The sequence below is a fragment of the Pseudophryne corroboree genome, chromosome 1 (genome assembly GCF_028390025.1).
Source record: "Pseudophryne corroboree isolate aPseCor3 chromosome 1, aPseCor3.hap2, whole genome shotgun sequence".
NCBI lineage: Eukaryota > Metazoa > Chordata > Amphibia > Anura > Myobatrachidae > Pseudophryne > Pseudophryne corroboree.
The window spans coordinates 917,606,251-917,628,813 of record NC_086444.1 but is presented as its reverse complement, the minus strand read 5'-3'; the positions used below and the strand labels follow the sequence as shown (position 1 = coordinate 917,628,813).

The 22,563-nt window shown below is 48.1% G+C and overlaps 1 long non-coding RNA gene across 1 annotated transcript in view; it reads right to left on the bottom strand.

Moving 5' to 3' along the window:
• The window catches only part of LOC134917971 (uncharacterized), a 99,912-nt gene that overhangs the window by 3,694 nt on the left and 73,655 nt on the right, over positions 1–22,563 (bottom strand). The window contains exon 3 of the long non-coding RNA XR_010177435.1: positions 3,512–3,580. This is a non-coding gene — a long non-coding RNA (uncharacterized LOC134917971). The remainder of the gene's footprint in view (positions 1–3,511; positions 3,581–22,563) is intronic.

The following is a 22,563-nucleotide window of genomic DNA, read 5'->3' as shown; positions in this document are numbered from 1 at the left end:
CCGTCTGGTTTCGGTACTACAAACATTGTGGAATAGTAACCCCTTCCCTGTTGAAGGAGGGGAACTTTTATTATCACCTGCTGGAGGTACAGCTTGTGAATTGCCGCCAGTACTACCTCCCTGTCCTGGGGAGTGGCTGGCAAGGCCGATTTGAGGTAACGGCGAGGGGGAGACGTCTCGAATTCCAGCTTGTATCCCTGAGATACCACTTGTAGAATCCAGGGATCTACCTGTGAGCGAACCCACTGGTCGCTGAAGTTCCGGAGACGGGCCCCCACCGCACCTGGCTCCACCAGTGGAGCCCCAGCGTCATGCGGAGGATTTAGTGGAAGCAGGGGAGGATTTTTGTTCTTGGGAACTGGCTGTATGGTGCAGCTTTTTCCCTCTACCCCTGCCTCTGGGCAGAAAGGACGCGCCTCTAACCCGCTTGCCTTTCTGGGGCCGAAAGGACTGTACCTGATAATACGGTGCTTTCTTAGGCTGTGAGGGAACCTGAGGTAAAAATGTCGACTTCCCAGCTGTTGCTGTGGAAACGAGGTCCGAGAGACCATCCCCAAACAATTCCTTACCCTTGTAAGGCAAAACCTCCATGTGCCTTTTAGAATCCGCATCACCTGTCCACTGTCGAGTCCATAATACTCTCCTGGCAGAGATGGACATTGCATTTATTCTAGATGCCAGCCGGCAAATATCCCTCTGTGCATCTCTCATAAATAAGACTACGTCTTTAATATGCTCTATGGTTAGCAATATAGCGTCCCTGTCAAGGGAATCAATGTTATCAGACAGGGAATCAGACCACGCTGCTGCAGCACTGCACATCCATGCTGAAGCAATAGCAGGTCTCAGTATAGTACCTGAGTGTGTATATACAGACTTCAGGATAGCCTCCTGCTTTCTATCCGAAGGCTCCTTTAAGTCGGCCGTATCCTGAGACGGCAGTGCCACCTTTTTTGACAAGTGTGTGAGCGCCTTCTCCACCCTCGGGGAAGTCTCCCAGCGTAACCTGTCCTCTGGCGGGAAGGGGTACGCCATCAGTAACTTTTTAGAAATCACTAGTTTCTTATCGGGGGAAGCCCACACTTCTTCACACACTTCATTCAACTCATCTGATGGGGGAAAAAAACCACTGGTTGCTTTTTCTCCCCAAACATAATACCCTTTTTAGTGGTACCTGGGTTAATGTCAGAAATGTGCAACACATTTTTTATTGCCGTAATCATGCAACGGATGCCCCTTGTGGATTGTGTATATGTCTCATCCTCGTCGACACTGGAGTCAGACTCCGTGTCGACATCTGTGTCTGCCATCTGAGGTAGCGGGCGTTTTTGAGCCCCTGATGGCTTTTGAGACGCTTGGGCAGGCACTGGCTGAGAAGCCGGCTGTCCCACGGCTGTTACGTCATCCAGCCTTTTATGTAAGGAGTTGACACTGTCGGTTAATACCTTCCACATATCCATCCACTCTGGTGTCGACCCCGCAGGGGGTGACATCACATTTATCGGCACCTGCTCCGCCTCCACATAAGCCTCCTCATCAAACATGTCGACACAGCCGTACCGACACACCGCACACACACAGGGAATGCTCTGACTGAGGACAGGACCCCACTAAGTCCTTTGGGGAGACAGAGAGAGAGTATGCCAGCACACACCACAGCGCTATATAACACAGGGATATTACACTACACAAAGTGATTTTTCCATATAGCAGCTATAATACACAGTATTGCGCCTAAATTTAGTGCCCCCCCTCTCTTTTTTACCCTATTGAGCCTGGAAACTGCAGGGGAGAGCCTGGGGAGCTGTCTTCCAGCGGAGCTGTGAAGAGAAAATGGCGCCAGTGTGCTGAGGGAGATAGCCCCGCCCCTTTTTCGGCGGGCTTCTCCCGCTCTTTATATTAATATTATGGCAGGGGATTTTACACATATATAGTGTATTAGACTATATTATGTGTATTTTAGCCATTTTTAAGGTAATCTAATTGCAGCCCAGGGCGCCCCCCCCCCCCAGTGCCCTGCACCCATCAGTGACCGGAGTATGAGGTGTGCATGGGGAGCAATGGCGCACAGCTGCAGTGCTGTGCGCTACCTTAATGAAGACCGGAGTCTTCAGCCGCCGATTTTCTCCTCGGATCTTCCGTCTTTGCAAGGGGGGCGGCGGCGCGGCTCCGGGACCGGACGACCGAGGCTGGGCCTGTGTTCGATCCCTCTGGAGCTAATGGTGTCCAGTAGCCTAGAAGCCCAAGCTAGCTGCAAGCAGGTAGGTTCGCTTCTCTCCCCTAAGTCCCTCGTAGCAGTGAGTCTGTTGCCAGCAGATCTCACTGAAAATAAAAAACCTAATAAATACTTTCTTTACTAGGAGCTCAGGAGAGCCCCTAGTGTGCAACCAGCTCGAGCCGGGCACAGATTCTAACTGAGGTCTGGAGGAGGGGCATAGAGGGAGGAGCCAGTGCACACCAGTAGTCCTAATTCTTTTCTTAGAGTGCCCAGTCTCCTGCGGAGCCCGTCTATTCCCCATAGTCCTTACGGAGTTCCCAGCATCCACTAGGACGTCAGAGAAAAACAAATGGCACTTATTAGATCTAGAAAAAAGCTCATGTCCTCATCCAAATAATTTGCTAATCACAGAATATCATGATGTGAACAGCAGTAAAAGGTTTTAATCATTGGACATAGCTAAATGTTTACCATATTGCTTCCACATTACATTTCAAGAGCAAATCACACAAAGAAGCAATTTGCACTGAATAGACAAGTCAATAAGGAACGTCAGCTAACATACAGCTAATGCCGAATACAAACCAGAGTCTAGAACGATATTGTGGACCATGTGCATCGTTCACGATATCGTCTAGTGTGTATGCACTGTCGCTGACTATGAACGCTCCCGTGCGTTGTCAGCGACATCGTCCGTCGAACCTGCATGCATGGCCGACATTGCCAGCGAGAGCCATGCTACCGAATACAGCATGGCCCGCTCCTCCCCCACCTCCGCTCTGTCGACATCAGAAAGTGTGTATGCACTTGCTGATGTCGGAAACCAGGCCGGGAAAACACATCGTCTAGTGTGTACCAGGCTAAAAGCCTGATAGTGTAACTCAACCCATACGGTTTCTAATCTATTTCAATATTTTAAAGCCAGGCATACGATAACATTGAAGTTTTGTTCTATGGGGGTAATTCAGAGCTGATCGCAGCAGCACATTTGTTAGCAGTTGGGCAAAACCATGTCGACTGCAGGTGCAGATATAACATTTGCAGAGAGTTAGATTTGGGTGGGTTATTTTGTTTCTGTGCAGGGTAAATACTGGCTGCTTTATTTTTACACTGCAATTCAGATTTCAGTATGAACATACCCCACCCAAATCTAACTCTCTGCACATGTTATATCTGCCCCCCCCCCCTGCAGTGCACATGGTTTTGCCCAACTGCTAACAAGTTTGCTGCTGCGATCAACTCTGAATTAGGCCCTTTATGTGAATCTATAAATGCTTAAGTTGGTAGACTTACCCCCAGGAAGAATCCTCTTCAGCCATTTTTGTGTGACGAAATGGGCAGTTTCACCAGCACACACAGCATCTGAAAGAGAGGAATGAACAAGTTTAGAACATAAGTAATCTCATTACCATATATATGATATATTCATTAACTTCTGAATTGGTATGTCTTAAAGACATTGCAAAATTTTTGCTATACACTATCAATGCAGTTTTAGATTTGCCAGAAACATGAGCTAATACAGTGGTGAGCAATAAGCGGCCCTCCAGCTGCTGTAATACTACACATCCCAGCATGCCCTTCCACAGTTTGCTATTTGGCACCTGCTAAAATTGTTGCAGGGTTGGGATGTGTAATTCAAAAGTAACTGGAGGACGCCTATTGACCACCCAGAGCCCAAAAAAAATTGGTAAGGTGATAAGAGTAATTTTCCTTACTCACTGGTTGCATTAAAATGCTGCTGAAGGAATTGTGGGAACACATACTAAATCATGGCAGTCAGGATGACGGCAGTCACATGGCTGACAGCGGCATCCTGAATGCGACAATCCCAGCATCGTAGGTGGAAAGTATTCCTACCCGTCCCCCCCTAACCTAACCCACAGGTGGTTGCTGCTATGGCTAACCCTCCAGGAGTGGTGGCTAGCCTAGTCCCTAACTCCCGCACCCCCCCCCCCCCCCTTCCCCCTGTGCCTAACCCTAAACCCCCCCCCCCCCCCCTCCCCAGGCCCTAATCCTGATACTCACCTTCAGCATCCCAGGCTATTGGTGATCCGGCAGTGGTGGTGTCAGGATTTCGACTTTGGTCACATGACCGACAACATCCCATCAAGCTGGAATGCTGAACGCATCCAGAATTGTTGCTCCACGGTAGATTAGTTCTATTATTCGGGACTACCCAGGTATGGTCATAAGTACCCAATCTAAAACAAGTGTCCTTCTACAAGATTTTCAAGTAACCTTTCCTTCCTACAACAGACGTGCTTATAGCAGCAATAAGGATATGGATATGTCAAACTACAAAAGAAAGATCAGTACCCTCCTCAAGCAGCTAAAGCAGCAAAGATAGTGAGAATTCCTGATTGGAAATTACAAGTCTCAAATACTCTAGTTACCCCAAAGTTATGTGGCATAAACTGCATGGCTATACTGTACAGTTAGAACCAAGACTAGTTTTGTGTACGGAACGGTCCGAAGCGCTGTTTCTGAAGCTCTTTTGGAAAATGCTGACATCAGGAATGGCGTTCTGGACCCTTCAGCCAGGGCCAGCAATTTTTTCCTTTTGAGCAGTTGGGTGCAAGAAGGAACGTGGCGTAGCAGGAGTCAGATGCTAGGTCATACTGGACCTCTAGCGTATCAGTGACGCAGAAGTGCTGGGAATGCTGGCGCCACCAGAAGATGCAGAAATATATCTTCTCCTATGAAACCCCTGACAACAAGCATGACATCACAACCAAAAAGCATAAAACCCATGGCAATGAGCATGAAACCGCTGACAACGAGCAGGTAATTTAAATGTAATTAGAAATTTCATTGTGGGGCATAACTAGGGAGGCCAATCCCAGGCCATTTTTTCAATCCCGGGTATCGGGATTGAAAAATGGTCAATGCTGGGACTCCCGGGATTGGTTTGTTTCCAGTACCCACCTCGCATATATAACTGACCACCACAGTACCTAGGAGGGTGGGTAGGTCAATTCCTCTAGTTTGGTGAGGTCCATGCGGCGGGTAGCTGCGCAGTTCGACCTCTGACTTTACGTCACGCTGCGCAAGGGGAGCTGGTGAGGTCAGTGCGGCGGATGGCTGGCGGCGCTGCGTGACCTCTGACTTCAGCCAGGAACTGGCTGAGTCTCCCGAGGACGCTCAACGCTGCCCGGCATTAAAAAAACCCAAAGGAAACCTGATCCCGAAATCCCCAGGATTGGAGTTTACAATCCCGGGATTGAATACCGGACGATTTTTGGCCTAAATCCCAGAATCCCGCCGATCCAGAGATTGGCCAACCTAGGCATAACTGTGTGTAGCATATTGTGTAACGGGCATTACTATAAGGAAGAAAAATGGCAAAAGATGTAAGAGGCATGAATCAGGATTGTATATATATATATATATATATATATATATATATATATATATATATTTTTTTTTTTTATTATTTTTTTGTGGTAGGAGAGGTACTTTGCCACATGTAAATATATCTATAATATAGCAACTGGTGGCAGTTAATTAGACAGCACTCCACATCTTTATTATAAAAATTAAAACAAAACAAAAAATCAAACAAACAGGAGAGGATCCCATACTCGGACAACTGCTTGGCCTACGTATCCTGGACAAGTAGAGATTATTGGGAGGTTTATGAGAGTTTAGTTTTATCACGTTTCAAACAAAATAATCTTTTGGTAGGACATTGTTTTAGATGTAAGTTGTATTGGCACTTAACCCCTAGCAATTAAAGATAACATTGTAGTAGCACCAATGTAATAAGGGTCCTCTGCAGCTTCCAGGAGCAAGATTTCTGCCTTGCTCTTACATCTTTAATACATCTGCTTTGGCATGTTTATTTTAAAGTGATAGGCATGTGGATGATGGGTTGTCCATCATATGATGGGGCTAAGTAAAAGTTCAACTGATTAATCTCTGCAATTACACTTTATGGGATGTCTTCCCTATTACTATTGTACCCTAAAGAATAGGAAACAGAATAGTATGCATTATCTAATGCCCTCACACACAATCATTCATCTACCCTCCAAAACTTCAAGTAGTTATTGATGTATTAATAAATATCTTGCTACCTCATTGTGTAGAATACTAAATTAAACAACGTATAAATGGGTTTTAATCAGTGATATTGTTGTAGAAAAATAGGCTCAGGAACTCCCAGGTGTGAGCAGCAGTGGGCGGAGCTGTGGGTAATGTAGGAGGAGCTACAGGGGCAGGCACCTTTGTGAGAAAGATTTTTTTGGGCAAGAATTTGCACGCATCCCCAAAAAAAGGGGACGTAGCATCGCTGTAAGGAGCATGGTCTTGCAGGAAAAGACTATACCTTTTTGTGCAACATGCATGCTCAGACATTGACCACCACAGGGGGTCAGTTTTTTATATACACACATATACAGTTGCAGGGTTTAATTTTTAAGACTCTGTGATAGTGTAGGACCTGCAAGAAGGTGGGGTACCTTGGCGAGCAGGTTGCAGGCTTACGTGCATTGGCCAATTCACTAACTAAACCCCCATCATTTGTTTATTGATGTTGTGAGGATAGGTGAGCTTGCTAAGGTGAGTGCTGAACATTCTGTGTGTATAATATATATATATATATATATATATATATATACATACATACATACATACACACACACATACATACATACACACACATACATACATGCACTTGGGTCTCAAAAACCCAAAGGCTAAAGGGCCCTACACACATGCCTTTGGGCAGCTCGGCGGCGGATCGGCCAATGTGTAGGGCCTATAAGTATAGTATCAAGGGTACTATAATGGAAACCACTGAGGCGGAAAGGGATTTAGGAGTCACGATTTCAAGTGACTTGAAGGCAGGAAAGCAATGCAACAAAGCAATGAGAAAGGCAAGTCAGATGCTTGGTTGCATAGGGAGAGGAATCAGTAGTAGGAAAAAAGAAGTGATAATGCCACTGTATAGGTCATTGGTGCGGCCCCATCTGGAATACTGTGTCCAGTTCTGGAGATCATATCTCCAGAAGGATATAAATACATTAGAGAGTGTACAAAGAAGGGCAACTAAAATGGTGTATGGCCTACATCACAAAACGTTCCCGGAAAGGCTAAAAGATCTTAACATGTATAGCTTGGAGGAGAGAAGGGAAAGGGGGGACATGATAGAAACTTTCAAATATATCAAGGGTCTTAAAGTTCAGGAGGGAAACATTCTTCAAAGGAAGAGAAATCTTAGAACTCGAGGATATACACCGAGACTGGAGGGGGGAGGTTCAAGGGAAATTTAAGGAAAAATTACTTCACACAAAGGGTAGTGGATAAGTGGAATAGTCTCCCATCAGATGTGGTAGAAGCAAAGACTGTAGAGCAATTTAAACATGCTTGGGATAGGCATATGAATATCCTTACAAAGAATTATGGTTCAAAAAGGGTTGAGATTGCCTAAAGGATAAAAAAAAAAAAGGGGCAGACTAGATGGGCCAAGTGGTTCTTATCTGCCGTCAAATTCTGTTTGTTTGTTTATATATATATATATATACATACACACATACATACATACACACACACATACATACACACATACATACAACAGTAGGAGAATCGGCGCCAGGGGGTCGTATCAACACCCAATTTTTTAACTCTTGAATGGTTAACGATGTTTAAAACAAAGTAATAACATGTTTTAATTTATTAAAAGACATAACTTCAAAATCAATATTGATACAGGAGATGTGTTATTCCACACTTTAAGCAGTATGACTCTTAGCGTTGAATACAATTGTAGGTGATTCACAACAGTCTCCTCCTTATCCTTATAGTTGGTTATATCAAGGACGCTGCGGATTACCTAGAGGATGCGGCGAGGGATATTGGCCTCTTGGGATCAAGAGCCAATGCCATGGCGGTCTCGGCCAGGAGGGCGCTGTGGATTCATCAATGGAATGCTGATGCAGACTCCAAGAAAGCTATGGAAGCTCTTCCTTTTAAAGGTAGTGTCTTGTTTGGTGATGGCCTTGCTGACCTGGTGTCTACCGCTACTGCGGGTAAGTCATCTTTTCTTCCTTATGTTCCCACACAACAGAAAAAGGCGCCCTATTATCAGATGCAGTCCTTTCGGCCTAATAAATACAAAAAAGGAAAGGGCTCGTCCTTCCTCGCTTCAAAGGGTAGAGGAGGGGGAAAAAGGTCACCTGCCGTGCCTGGCACCCCGGACCAAAAGTCCTCCCCCGCCTCTACCAAGTCCACCACATGACGCTGGGGCTCCCCTGCGGGAGTCCGTGCCGGTGGGGGGCCGTCTCCGATTCTTCAGTCAGGTCTGGGTTCAATCGGCCCTGGATCCTTGGGTCTTAGACAGTCTCCCAAGAGTACAAACTGGAGTTTCAGGAGATACCCCCCTGCCGCTTTTTCAAGTCGGCCTTGCCAGTTTCTCTTCCAGAAAGGGAAGTAGTAAATGCTGCAATACAAAAGCTGTGTCAACAGAGGGTCATTGTTCCGGTTCCCCCGTCCCAACGGGGGGGGGGGGAGGGTTCTATTCGAGCCTCTTTGTCGTGCCGAAGCCGGACGGCTCGGTCAGACAGATTCTGAACCTAAAATCCCTCAATCCATACTTGAAGACTTTCAAGTTCAAGATGGAATCTCTTCAAGCTGTGATCTCCAGCCTAGAAGGGGGGGATTCTATGGCGTCAGTCGATATAAAGGATACCTACTTTCACGTCCCGATATATCCTCCTCATCAGGCCTTCCTAAGATTTGCGGTGCAGGATTGTCATTACCAATTTCGGACGCTGCCGTTTGGGCTTTCCACGGCCCGAGGATTTTTACCAAGGTAATGGCGGAAATGATGGAATTCCTTCCCAAGCAGGGGGTCACAATTATCCCGTACTTGGACGATCTCCTAATAAAGGCAAGATCAAAGGAAATGTTGCTAAGAAATGTGGAACTCTCCCTGTCGGTTCAGCGACATCACGGTTGGATTCCAAATTTGCCGAAGTCTCAGTTGATCCCAACAAATCGGCTGCTCTTCTTGGGCATGATCCTAAACACGGAACTACAGAGTGTTTCTTCTGGCAGACAAAGCTCTGGAAATCCAGACCATGGTCAAGGAACTTCTGAGACCGGCAAGAGTGTCGATTCATCAATGCACTCGAGTGCTAGGGAAGATGGTTGCGGCTTACGAATCCATTCCGTTTGGCAGGTTTCATGCCCGGGTGTTTCAGTGCGATCTGCTCAGTGCCAGATTAAGGTCCACATAGGCCTGGAGCTGAAATTTATGAAGGGTCTATTGTGTGCCGCCACAGGGCATGTGATCAGCGCCGCAGAGAAGTTCTCCCTGAGTGGCCAGGGTGGTGTGGTGGTATATTACTACACTACAGTACCTCCCCACATTACAGATCCCAAGCGTTTTCAGGGAGGGTGTGTGACGTCAGCTCCGGCTCAATCAGCCTATTTCTTTGGCACTGTAGGAGTAACTCCTGGGCTACGCACAGACTACACAGACTAGAAAAAAACATTAGATGGTGAGTGAATTGCGAACAGATTTGCTGCAGGCCGGCATTTGCAAAACTTTTAGCATGGCGTACGCAGACTTGCGCGGGGCCGCGCATCGTTCATCGCTGGTGACTCCACACTCAAAGGTATGAACGGTATCTCGTTCAACGAGATCGTTCATATATTTGAGGATTATCGGCCAGTGTGTAGGGCCTATAAGACATCACCTGTCAGATAATTAACTATGTAATGTGCAGCACAGAGAAATGGGGAAGTTCACCTCCCTGTGGGGATTCTTAGGTGATCAAACTGGCCCGGTCCCGCATCAGGTAGAGGAAGAATATTACCACACAGAAAGCGCTGCTGAGCACCGTGATCTGCCGGCTCAGCTTCATGGTCCTCGTCAGCACCAGCACAGCTCTGCTGACGCTGCAGTTCGGGTCACACCAACAAGCTCTCCCCCCTCCCAACGTTGCAGCCCAAGTCACACCAACAAGCTCTTCCCCTGCCGCCGCTGCCGAAGTCACACCAGCAACCTCTCCCCCTGCCTATGCTGCAGCCCAAATCACATCAATAAGCTCTCCCCCTGCCGCCGCCCAAATCACACTGACAAGCTCTCCCCCTGCCGCCGCCCAAATCACACCGACAAGCTCTCCCCCTGCCGCCGCTGCAGCCCAAATCACACCAACAAGCTCTCCCCCTGCCGCCGAAGTCACACCGACAAGTTCTCCCCCTGCCGCCGCTGCTGCCCAAATCACACCGACAAGCTCTCCCCCTGCCGCCGCTGCAGCCACACCAACAACCTCTCCCCTGATGTGCACATAGTCACACCTGATTTAAATTGGAGAGAGGCGCAGTGTGCGATGGTGGGTAGAGAGGGGAGGACATAGGTCTAAGGTGGCGATTGGATGAGACCGCTGCTGGCAGTGAGAGACTCTGAGAATTGTTACAGGCTGCACAGCCCCGTCCTGCAGGACCCCTCATTTTTAAAAATGGGGTCACAAAATGCCTGTAGCGCGTATTTTGCAATTACTTAATCTCTCACGTCATGCTTGCCATTCTTTCTACTCTCTCACATAGAGTATATCTTTCTTTACTTACTTCTTTTCTAACATACCTTAATCTCATTCCTTACCTATATTCCATCTTTACTTTCCCACCCATGTACCTTCTTCTCTCCTACCTTTTTCATGCCTCAGTATAGGGTGTCATGATAGCTGCAGTGCCGAGTGCTGGCCCCGCCCCCTGCACGATGTCATGCAGAGGGCGGGGCTTGCAGTATGAGGAAGTGCTTCACAGCCCAGCCACTGAGCACCAGCAGCCTGCAGAATCTCCGATACTGGCTGCACAGGGTGCCGTTATCAAATGCTGCCGATCCTGGCAGCCGGCCCACTGGAGGGGCGAGTACAGGCCACTGTGGGGACAAAGTAATGCAGCCAGTGTTTTTTTCCTGTTAACACTGGCTGCATTGCAGGGGATCCTGTGGGCCTATTTTCAATGGGGGGCCTGGAGCTGCAGCTCCATCCGCCCCATTGTTAATCCGGCCCTGGATCTGCTGAACAAATGGTCCGGGTCTCACCTACACATGCACCGGAAGATAAGTATCTTCCAGGACCAGGATTTCTCTCCTGTGGTGGCTGCACGGTTCTCACCTTCTAGAGGGACGCCGTTTCGGAATCCAGGACTGTGTCCTGCTGACCACAGATGCAAGTCTCAGAGGCTGGGGTGCAGTCACACAAGGAAGAAGTTTCCAGGGAAAATGGTCAAGCCAGGAATCTTGTCCACATAAATGTTCTTGAGTTAAGAGCCATTTACAACGGCCTCCTGCAGGCGAAGAACCTTCTTCAGGGTCTCCCTGTTGATCCAGTCGGACAACATAACAGCGGTGGCGTACTTAAACCGCCAAGGCGGAACAAGGAGCAGGGCGGCAATGGCGGAGGCCACAAGAGTTCTCCGCTGGGCGGAACAGCACGTGAGCGCTCTGTCAGCAGTCTTCCTTCCGGGCGTAAAAAAAAGAGAAACTTATACAGCGCTAATTGACACAGAGTAATATACATTAGGTACATTTAATGTTTGTGTGAAGAACTTATACATATAAAAACATATCAATAATTAAAATAAAAAATTTAGACATAAAATGTAGGCATAAAATCTATGTCTCACAATTAAATCTTTGGTGGACTTTGAGACCCTTTGGGTACTGGCACCAATTAGCACAGGCATGCAAAGCATATAGACAGTCATAAATAAGGACCAAATGAAGAGTGATTCATCCGAATGGATGCGATTACAAAGTCTGTGTTCCAATTTAAGAGGCTCTCATGGATGCAAGTTCGTATAGCAATGGCAACAAATGGTAGAGTCCTGGTTCACAGTAGGTAAATGTTCCGTGTTCCGATGTGAAGGATCTCCAAAAGTGAGTGGTAGGCGGTGGCAATGCAGACAGTGGAGTCCTGGTCCACGGAGGAGGTAAGCTGCAGGGTCCAGACTGTAAACGTTTGTGCAGTGGTGGTGCTGGTCAACAAAGATCCACCCAAGGTCTGAACCTGACGCGTTTCGCTGCACCAGGCAGCTTTATCAAAGGTGGTGTAGTAATGAGACTGGTACCCTTTTTATAGGGGAAGTGATCTCATAAGTGGAGACAGCTGATAATTAATGCAATAAACATTTTTCTTCAAAAACAGTTCTAAAATAGAACAAAACCCTTAGTATTCACAATAGGGAACTATCTAGTTAGATATTGAATAGAAACGAAGCTGGAGACGAGAGCAAAATCTCAATGTTTTTGTTTGCGATTCCTACAGTATTTCCGATCATGTGATCCTTGGATAAGTCTCATGTCAAGGAAAGAACCAATAGGGAAGATCCCGTGTGTCATGTGAATAAAATCATGTGATCCTCTCATCAGGAAGTAGAACTTTGATGACCTGAGAGGTATTTCACTCAGAGCTGTTGTGTGTGACGTCGGGACACGTGATCGGACAGGTTAACGATCACGTGACTGCAGTCACATGTTAATGTTCACCAATCATGTTGCTTAATAGTTAGGTGTAAAGAGTTTAGTGCGGTTGCTAGGCAACCCGTATTCTTGTGCTAACATTCTATAACAAATGGTATGATTCCCCCCAGAACCGAAGGTCCGGGCCACCTCATAGGTGTTGTACAATTCATATAATGAAATAAAAAAATATGCAAAATATAAAATAATAATAATAATAAGATAAAACACATTAATCAGCGGCATAGTGCTTTTGTTTACCTTATATATAAGGCTTATATTGCATAAAGAGTACTTGATATTGTAAATTAATAATATAATGAATAAAATAAAACAAGGGAAGAAAATAAATAACTATTTGGGAAAATAACTAGATCACGTGACCGGGTGGAATCCCGGTCACGTGGCCGAGTCTGACCCATAGTGTTCTATAGGTAATACTTATTGAATTCACAGAGAGAATAAATAGAAATCCACAATTGTGTGGTTAAGCATAACTAGATCAGGTGACCGGGTGAACTCCCGATCATGTGGCCTACAGGAACATCAACATCAACACTGGTCCAATACCAATGTTTGGTATGGTTGCTAAGTTACCAGAATCACTTGTGACTGGGAGAAACCAAACACGATAAACATTATAAAGTTGTAACGTCCTCGATTCTTCAGCCACGTCTGGGTTCAATCAGACGTTGATCCTTGGGCGATGGAAATTGTATCCCAAGGATACAAGCTGGAATTCGAAGAGGTGCCTCCGCGCCGATTTTTCAAATCGGCTTTACCGGCGTCTCCCCCAGAGAGGGAGATAGTTTTAGCTGCAATTCAAAAGCTGTATCAACAGCACGTGATTGCCAATGTTCCCCTAGTTCAACAGGGAAAGGGGTACTATTCAACCCTGTTTGTGGTTCCGAAACCGGATGGCTCAGTCAGGCCCATTCTAAATCTAAAATCCCTAAACCTGTACTTGAAAAAGTTCAAATTCAAGATGGAATCGCTCTGGGCGGTTATCTCCAGCCTGGAAGGGGGGATTTTATGGTGTCACTAGACATAAAGGATGCATACCTTCATGTCCACATATATCCCCCTCATCAGGCGTACCTGAGATTCGCTGTACAGGACTGTCATTACCAGTTTCAGACGTTGCCGTTTGGGCTTTCCACGGCCCCGAGGATTTTCACCAAGGTAATGGCGGAAATGATGGTGCTCCTGTGCAGGCAGGGAGTCACAATTATCCCGTACTTGGACGATCTCCTGATAAAAGAGAGATCTAGAGATCAGTTGCTGAAAAGCGTGTCGCTCTCCCTGAGAGTGCTGCAGCAACATGGCTGGATTTTAAAACTACCAAAGTCACAGTTAGACTCGGCTATCTTTCTTAGGCATGATTCTGGACACAGAACAAAAGAGGGTTTTTCTCCCGATGGAAAAAGCCCAGGAACTCCAGAACATGGTCAGAGACCTGTTAAAACCGAAAAGGGTGTCAGTCCATCAATGCACTCGTGTACTGGGAAAAATGGTGGCGACCTACGAGGCCATTCCCTTCGGCAGGTTTAATGCGAGGACATTTCAGTTGGACCTTCTGGACAAGTGGTCCGGGTCCCATCTTCAAATTCATCAGAAAATAAGTCTGTCCCCCAGTGCCAGGGTGTCTCTCCTGTGGTGGCTGCAGAGTGCTCACCTTCTAGAGGGTTGCAAGTTCGGCATTCAAGACTGGCTTCTGGTGACCACGGACGCGAGCCTCCGAGGATGGAGAGCAGTCACACAAGGAAGACATTTTCAGGGAACATGGTCAAGCCAGGAGGCTTGTCTACACATCAACATACTGGAATTAAGGGCCATATAAAACGGCCTACGACAAGCTGAGAATCTTCTTCGCGACCTTCCGGTTTAATCAGACAACGTCACAGCCATGGCTCATGTAAACCGCCAAGGCGGGACAAGGAGCAGAGTGGCAATGGCGGAAGCCACAAGGATTCTGCGCTGGGTGGAAAATCACGTAAGCGCTCTGTCAGCAGTCTTCAGTCCGGGAGTGGACAACTGGGAAGCAGACATGATCTCTATCCAGGAGAGTGGGGACTTCATCAAGAAGTTTTTGCAGAGATAACAAGTCTTTGGGGACTTCCTCAAATAGACATGATGGCGTCACGCCTCAACAAGAAGCTTCGGAGGTATTGTGCCAGGTCAAGGGACCCTCAGGCAGTAGCGGTAGACGCCCTGGTGACACCATGGGTGTTTTGGTCGGTCTATGTATTCCCTCCTCTTCCTCTCATCTCCAAAATATTGAGAATCATACAATACTCGTTGTTCCAGATTGGCCTCGAAGGGCCTGGTATTCAGATCTTCAGGAGATGCTCACAGAAGATCCATGACCTCTTCCTCTCAGGGAGGACTTGTTGCAGCAGGGGCCCTGCGTGTTCCAAGACTTACCGCGGTTACGTTTGACGGCATGGCGGTTGAACACAGAATCCTAGCTGGGAAAGGTATTCCGGAGGAAGTCATCCCTACTCTGATAAGGGCTAGGAAGGAGGTGACGGCGAAACATTATCACCGTATCTGGAGGAAGTATGTTTCTTGGTGTGAAGCCAAGAATGCTCCTACGGAAGATTTCCACCTGGGCCGTTTTCTCCACTTCCTATAGACAGGAGTGGATATGGGCCTGAAGTTAGGCTCCATTAAGGTACAGATTTCGGCCCTATGTTCTTTCAGAAGGAATTGGCTTCTCTCCCAGAAGTCCAGACTTTTGTAAAGGGAGTGCTGCACATCCAGCCTCCTTTTGTACCCCCAGTGGCACCATGGGACCTTAACGTGGTGTTACAGTTCCTTAAGTCACACTGGTTTGAACCTCTTCAAACGGTTGAATTGAAATTTCTCACTTGGAAAGTGGTCATGTTGTTGGCCTTGGCATCTGCGAGGCGGGTGTCCGAATTGGCGGCTTTGTCTCACAAAAGCCCCTATCTGATTTTCCATGTGGATAAGAGCAGAGCTGAGGACTCGTCCTCAATTTCTGCCTAAGGTGGTTTCATCGTTTCATATGAACCAACCTATTGTGGTGCCTGTGGCTACGGGGGACTTGGAGGATTCCAAGTCTCTTGATGTAGCCAGGGCCTTAAAAGTTTATGTAGTCAGGACGGCTCGAGTTAGGAAAAATAAGAATTTACTTACCGATAATTCTATTTCTCGTAGTCCGTAGTGGATGCTGGGAACTCCGTAAGGACCATGGGGAATAGCGGCTCCGCAGGAGACTGGGCACAAAAAGAAAGCTTTAGGACTACCTGGTGTGCACTGGCTCCTCCCCCTATGACCCTCCTCCAAGCCTTAGTTAGGATACTGTGCCCGGACGAGCGTACACAATAAGGAAGGATTTTGAATCCCGGGTAAGACTCATACCAGCCACACCGTACAACTTGTGATATGAAAACCAGTTAACAGCATGATAACAGAGGAGCCTCTGAATAGATGGCTCACAACAAGAACCCGATTAGTTAACAATAACTATGTACAAGTATTGCAGACAATCCGCACTTGGGATGGGCGCCCAGCATCCACTACGGACTACGAGAAATAGAATTATCGGTAAGTAAATTCTTATTTTCTCTGACGTCCTAGTGGATGCTGGGAACTCCGTAAGGACCATGGGGATTATACCAAAGCTCCCAAACGGGCGGGAGAGTGCGGATGACTCTGCAGCACCGAATGAGAGAACTCCAGGTCCTCCTCAGCCAGGGTATCAAATTCATAGAATTTTGCAAACGTGTTTGCCCCTGACCAAGTAGCAGCTCGGCAAAGTTGTAAAGCCGAGACCCCTCGGGCAGCCGCCCAAGATGAGCCCACCTTCCTTGTGGAATGGGCTTTTATTGATTTAGGCTGTGGTCATCCTACCGCAGAATGCGCCAGCTGAATAGTGCTACAAATCCAGCGCGCAATAGACTGCTTAGAAGCAGGAGCACCCAGCTTGTTGGGTGCCATCAGGATAAACAGCGAGTCAGTTTTCCTGACTCCAGCCGTCCTGGAAAAATAAAATTTTCAGGGCCCTGACTACGTCCAGCAACTTGGAATCCTCCAAGTCCCTAGTAGCCGCAGGCACCACAATAGGTTGGTTCAAGTGAAAACCTGAGACCACCTTTGGGAGAAACTGAGGACGAGTCCTCAACTCTGCCCTATCCATATAGAAAATCAGATAAGGGCTTTTACATGACAAAGCCGCCAATTCTGACACACGCCTGGCCAAGGCCAAGGCCAACAGCATGACCACTGTCCACGCGAGATACTTTAGCTCCATGGTTTTAAGTGGCTCAACCAATGCGACTTTAGAAAATCCAACACCACGTTGAGATCCAAAAAGTGCCACAGGAGGCACAAAAGGAGGCTGAATATGTAGTACTCCTTTAACCAAAGTCTGAACTTCAGGCAGTGAAGCCAGTTCTTTCTGGAAGAAAATCGACAGAGCCGAAATCTGGACCTTGATGGACCCCAATTTGAGGCCCAAACGTCACCCCTGCTTGCAGGAAGTGCAGGAATCGACATAGTTGAAATTCCTCCGTCGGGGCCTTCATGGCCTCCCACCAAGCAACAAATTTTCGCCAAACGCGGCGATAATGTCTTGCGGTGACATCCTTCCTGGCTATGATCAGGGTAGGGATGACTTCCTTCGGAATACCCTTTTCCTTTAGGATCCGGTGTTCTACCGCCATGCCGTCAAACGCAGCCGCAGTAAGTCTTGGAACAGACAGAGTCCCTGCTGCAGCAGGTCTGGTCTAAGCGGCAGAGGCCAAGGGTCCTCTGACAGCATCTCTTGAAGTTCCGGGTACCAAGCTCTTCATGGCCAATCCGGAACCCCGAGTATGGTTTTCACTCCTCGCCTTCTTATTATTCTCAGTACCTTGGGTATGAGAGGTAGAGGAGGAGACACATAAACCGACTGGTACACCCACGGTGTCACTAGAGCGTCCCCAGCGATCGCCTGAGGGTCCCTTGACCTGGCGCAATATCTTTTCAACTTCTTGTTGAGGCGGGACGCCATCATGTCCACCCGTGGTCATTCCCACCGGTTTACCCGCATTTGGAAAACTTCTGAATGAAGTCCCCATTCTCCTGGGTGTAGGTCGCCCATCGGAGAATCCTTGTGGCTTCTGCCATCGCCATCCTGTTTCTTGTGCCGCCCTGTCTGTTTACATGGGCGACCGCCGTGATGTCGTCTGATTGGATCAGTACCGGCTGGTTCTGAAGCAGGGGCCTTGCTTGGCTTAGGGCATTGTAAATGGCCCTTCGCTGCAGAATATTTATGTGAAGCGAAATCTCCTTGGAAATTTCTTCCCTGTGTGACTGCACCCCAGCCCCGAAGGCTGGCATCCGTGGTCACCAGGACCCAGTCCTGTATTCCGAATCTGCGGCCCTCTAGTAGATGAGCCCTCTGCAGCCACCACAGCAGCGACACCCTGTTTCTTGCTGACAGGGTTATCCGCTGTTGTATCTGTAGATGGGACCCGGACCATTAGTCCCACAGGTCCCACTGGAACGTCCTTGCGTTCAGAAACATTCCCAGGAACAGAAGACGTGTCGTCGGGACCAGCTGTGACTTTGGAATATTGAGAATCCAGTCGTGCTGTTGTAGCACTTCCCGAGAGAGTGCTACCCCCACTACCAACTGTTCTTTGGACCTCGCCTTTATCCGGAGATCGTCCAAGTACGGGATAATAAAAACTTCCTTCTTGCGAAGGAGTATCATCACTTCTGCCATTACCTAGGTAAAGTCCTTAGGTGCCGTGGACAATTCCACCGGCCGCGTCTGGAACGGATAGTGACAGTCCTGTACCACATATCTGAGGTACTCCTGGTGAGGAGGGTAAATGGGGACATGCAGGTACGCATCCTTGATGTCCAGGGAGACCCTGTAATCCCCCTCGTCCAGGCTCGTAATATCCGCCCTGAGCGATTCCATCTTGAACTTGAATCTTCTGATATAAAAGTTCAAGTATTTTAATTTCAAGATGGGTCTCACCGAAACGTTTCGGTACCACAACCACTGTGGAATAGTAACCCCTTCCTTGCTGAAGGAGGGGCACCTTGACAATCACTTGTTGTGATTATAGTGTTGAATATCCACCAACACCGTCTCCCTGGCAGAGGGAGGTGCCGGTAAGGCAGATTTTAGGAAACGGCGGGGGGAAGAACGTCTCGAACTCCAGCCTGTACCCCTGAGATACTACTTGAAGGACCCAGGGATCCATGTGAGAGAGCCCACTGTCCGCTGAAATTTCTGAGACGGGCCCCCACCGTACCCGGGTCCGCCTGAGCAGCCCCCGCACCATGCTGTGGACCTACCGGACGCAGGGAGGACTTCTGCTCTTGGGAACTAGCTGTGTGTTGCAGCTTTTTCCTCTACCTTTGCCTCTTGGCAGAAAGGATGAGCCTCTAGCCCTCTTGCTTTTCTGGGGCCGAAAGGACTGTACTTGATGATACGGTGCTTTCTTTTGTTGTGGGGTAGCCTGTGGCAAAAAAATCGATTTCCCAACAGTAGCTGTGGAAACGAGGTCTGAAAAACCATCCCCAAACAGTTTTACCCCCTTATAGGGCAACTTCCATGTGCCGATTCGAGTCGGCATCGCCTGACCATTGCCAAGTCCATAACCCCCGTCTGGCGGCAATGGACCTAGCGCTTATTTTTGATGCCAGCCGGCAAATATCCCTCTGTGCATCACGCATGTATAAGACCACGTCTTTTATATGCTCTATTTTCAGCAAAATATTGTCCCTATCCATAGTTATTTTCCGTCAGGGAATCTGACCACGCAGCGGGAGCACTGCACATCCATGCCGAAGCAACGGCTGGTCGCAATATAATGCCCTAGTGTGTGACTATATCTTATAGGGTAACCTCCTGCTTTCTATCAGCAGGTCCCTTCAGGGCGGCCGTATCCGGAGACGGTAGTGCCACCTTTTCTGATAAGCGTGTAAGCGCTGTATCTACCCTATGGGGTGTTTCCCCGCGTGACCTATCCTCTGGCGGGAAAGGGTACGCTGCCAATAACCGTTTTAGAAATTATCAATTTCTTACCGGGGGAAGACCACTCTTCCTCACACACCTCATTTAATTTCTCAGATGCAGGAAAAACTACTAATAGTTTTCTCTCACCAAACACAATACCCTTTTATGTGGTACCTGGGGTATAATCATAAATGTGTAATACATTTTTCATTGCCTCAATCCTGTAACGGGTGGACCTATTTGGAGGGTACACCAGTCTCATCGACGTCGACACTGGAGTCAGTATCCGTGTCGACATCTGTGTCTGTTATCTGAGGTAGCGGGCGATTTTAGAGCCCCCCATGACATTTGAGACGCTGGAACAGGCACAAGCTGAGTAGCCGGCTGTTCTGTGTCGTCGACCTTTTATGTAAGGAGTTGACACTTTCACGTAATCCTTCCATAAGTTCAACCACACCGGTGTCGACCCCGCAGGGGGTGACAACATATTTACAGGCATTCGCTCCGCCTCCACCTCATTATCCTCCACATACCTGTCGACACAGCCGTACCGACACACAGCACACACACAGGGAATGCTCTGATAGAGGACAGGACCCCACAAAGCCCTTTGGGGAGACAGAGGGAGAGTATGCCAGCACACACCAGGGCGCTATATATCACAGGGATAGCACCTATAAAAAGTGTTTTCCCTTATAGCTGCATATATATATGTATACTGCGCCTAAATTGTGCCCCCCCTCTCTTTTTAACCCTTTCTGTAGTGTATTAACTGCAGGGGAGAGCCAGGGAGCTTCCCTCCAACGGAGCTGTGAGGGAAAAATGGCGCCAGTGTGCTGAGGAGATAGGCTCCGCCCCTTTTTCGCGAACTTTTCTCCCGCATTTTTATGGATTCTGGCAGGGGTTAATGTACATCCATATAGCCCTGGGGGTTATATGTGATGTATTTTTGCCAGCCAAGGTGTTAATATTGCTGCTCAGGGCGCCCCCCCCCAGCGCCCTGCACCCATCAGTGACCGCAGTGTGAGGTGTGCATGAGGAGCAATGGCGCACAGCTGCAGTGCTGTGCGCTACCTTGATGAAGACTGATGTCTTCTGCCGCCGATTTTCCGGACCTCTTCTTGCTTCTGGCTCTGTAAGGGAGCCGGCGGCGCGGCTCTGGGACTGGACTCCGAGGCTGGGCCTGTGTTCGATCCCTCTGGAGCTAATGGTGTCCAGTAGCCTAAGAAGCCCAAGCTGGCTGCAAGCAGGCAGGTTCGCTTCTTCTCCCCTTAGTCCCTCGATGCAGAGAGCCTGTTGCCAGCAGGTCTCACTGAAAATAAAAAACCTAAAACTAACTTTTTTCTAAGAAGCTCAGGAGAGCCCCCTAGATTGCACCCCGCTCGGTCGGGCACAAAAATCTAACTGAGGCTTGGAGGAGGGTCATAGGGGGAGGAGCCAGTGCACACCAGGTAGTCCTAAAGCTTTCTTTTTGTGCCCAGTCTCCTGCGGAGCCGCTATTCCCCATGGTCCTTACGGAGTTCCCAGCATCCACTAGGACGTCAGAGAAACAGAGGCATTGTTTGTCCTGTATGCAGCCAACAAGGTTGGCGCCCCTGCTTCTAAGCAGACTATTGCCTGCTGGATCTGTAACACGATTCAGCAGGCTCATTCTACGGCTGGATTGCCGGTACCAAATTCGGTAAAGGCCCATTCCACTAGGAAGGTGTGCTCTTCTTGGTCGGCTGCCCGAGTTGCCTCGGCATTGCAACTTTGCCGAGCGGCTACTTGGTCGGGTTCAAACACTTTTGCTAAATTCTACAAGTTTGATACCTTGGCTGAGGAGGACCTCATGTTTGCTCAATCGGTGCTGCAGAGTCATCCGCATTCTCCCGCCCGGTCTGGAGCTTTGGTATAATCCCCATGGTCCTTACGGAGTCCCCAGCATCCTCTAGGACGTAAGAGAAAATAAGATTTTAAACCTACCGGTAAATCTTTTTCTCCTAGTCCGTAGAGGATGCCCATCCCAGTGAGGACAAAATTCTGCATATAGTTATTGCCTACATAAGGGTTATGTTACAGTTTTGATCAGTCTCGGGCTGATGCTGTTTTGTTTCATACTGTTAACTGGTTCGTATATTCCATGTTATACGGTGTGGATGGTGTGGGCTGGTATGAATCTTACCCTTAGATTAACAAAAATCCTTTCCTCGTACTGTCCGTCTCCTCTGGGCGCAGTTTCTCTAACTGAGGTCTGGAGGAGGGGCATAGAGGGAGGAGCCAGTGCACACCCATTCTAAAGTGGGTAGTACGGATGGTGTAATGGTTAGCATTACTGCCTCACAGCACTGAGGTCATGGGTTCGATTCCCACCATGGCCCTAACTGTGTGGAGTTTGTATATTCTCCCCGTACTTGCGTGGGTTTCCTCCGGGTACTCCGGTTTCCTCCCACAATCCAAAAATATACAGGTAGGTTAATTGGCTCCCAACAAAATTAACCCTAGTGTGAATGTGTGTACATGTGATAGTGAGTATAGATTGTAAGCTCTACTGGGGCAGGGACTGATGTGAATGAGCAAATATTCTCTGTAAAGCGCTGCGGAATATGTGTGCGCTATATAAATAACTGGTAATAAATAATAAAATAATAAATAATAAAGTCTTTAGAGTGCCTATGTCTCCTGCGGAGCCCGTCTATACCCCATGGTCCTTACGGAGTCCCCAGCATCCTCTACGGACTAGGAGAAAAATATTTACCGGTAGGTTTAAAATCTTATTTTTTCACAGCCCGGTCTCATGACCTCCGCGATCGGGACACCACGGAAGCCCTTGATTGCCATAACACCACCAGCTTGTGAGATTGCCAGGGTGACGTCTGGATCCAACGACGCGCAGCGTATCCATGTGAC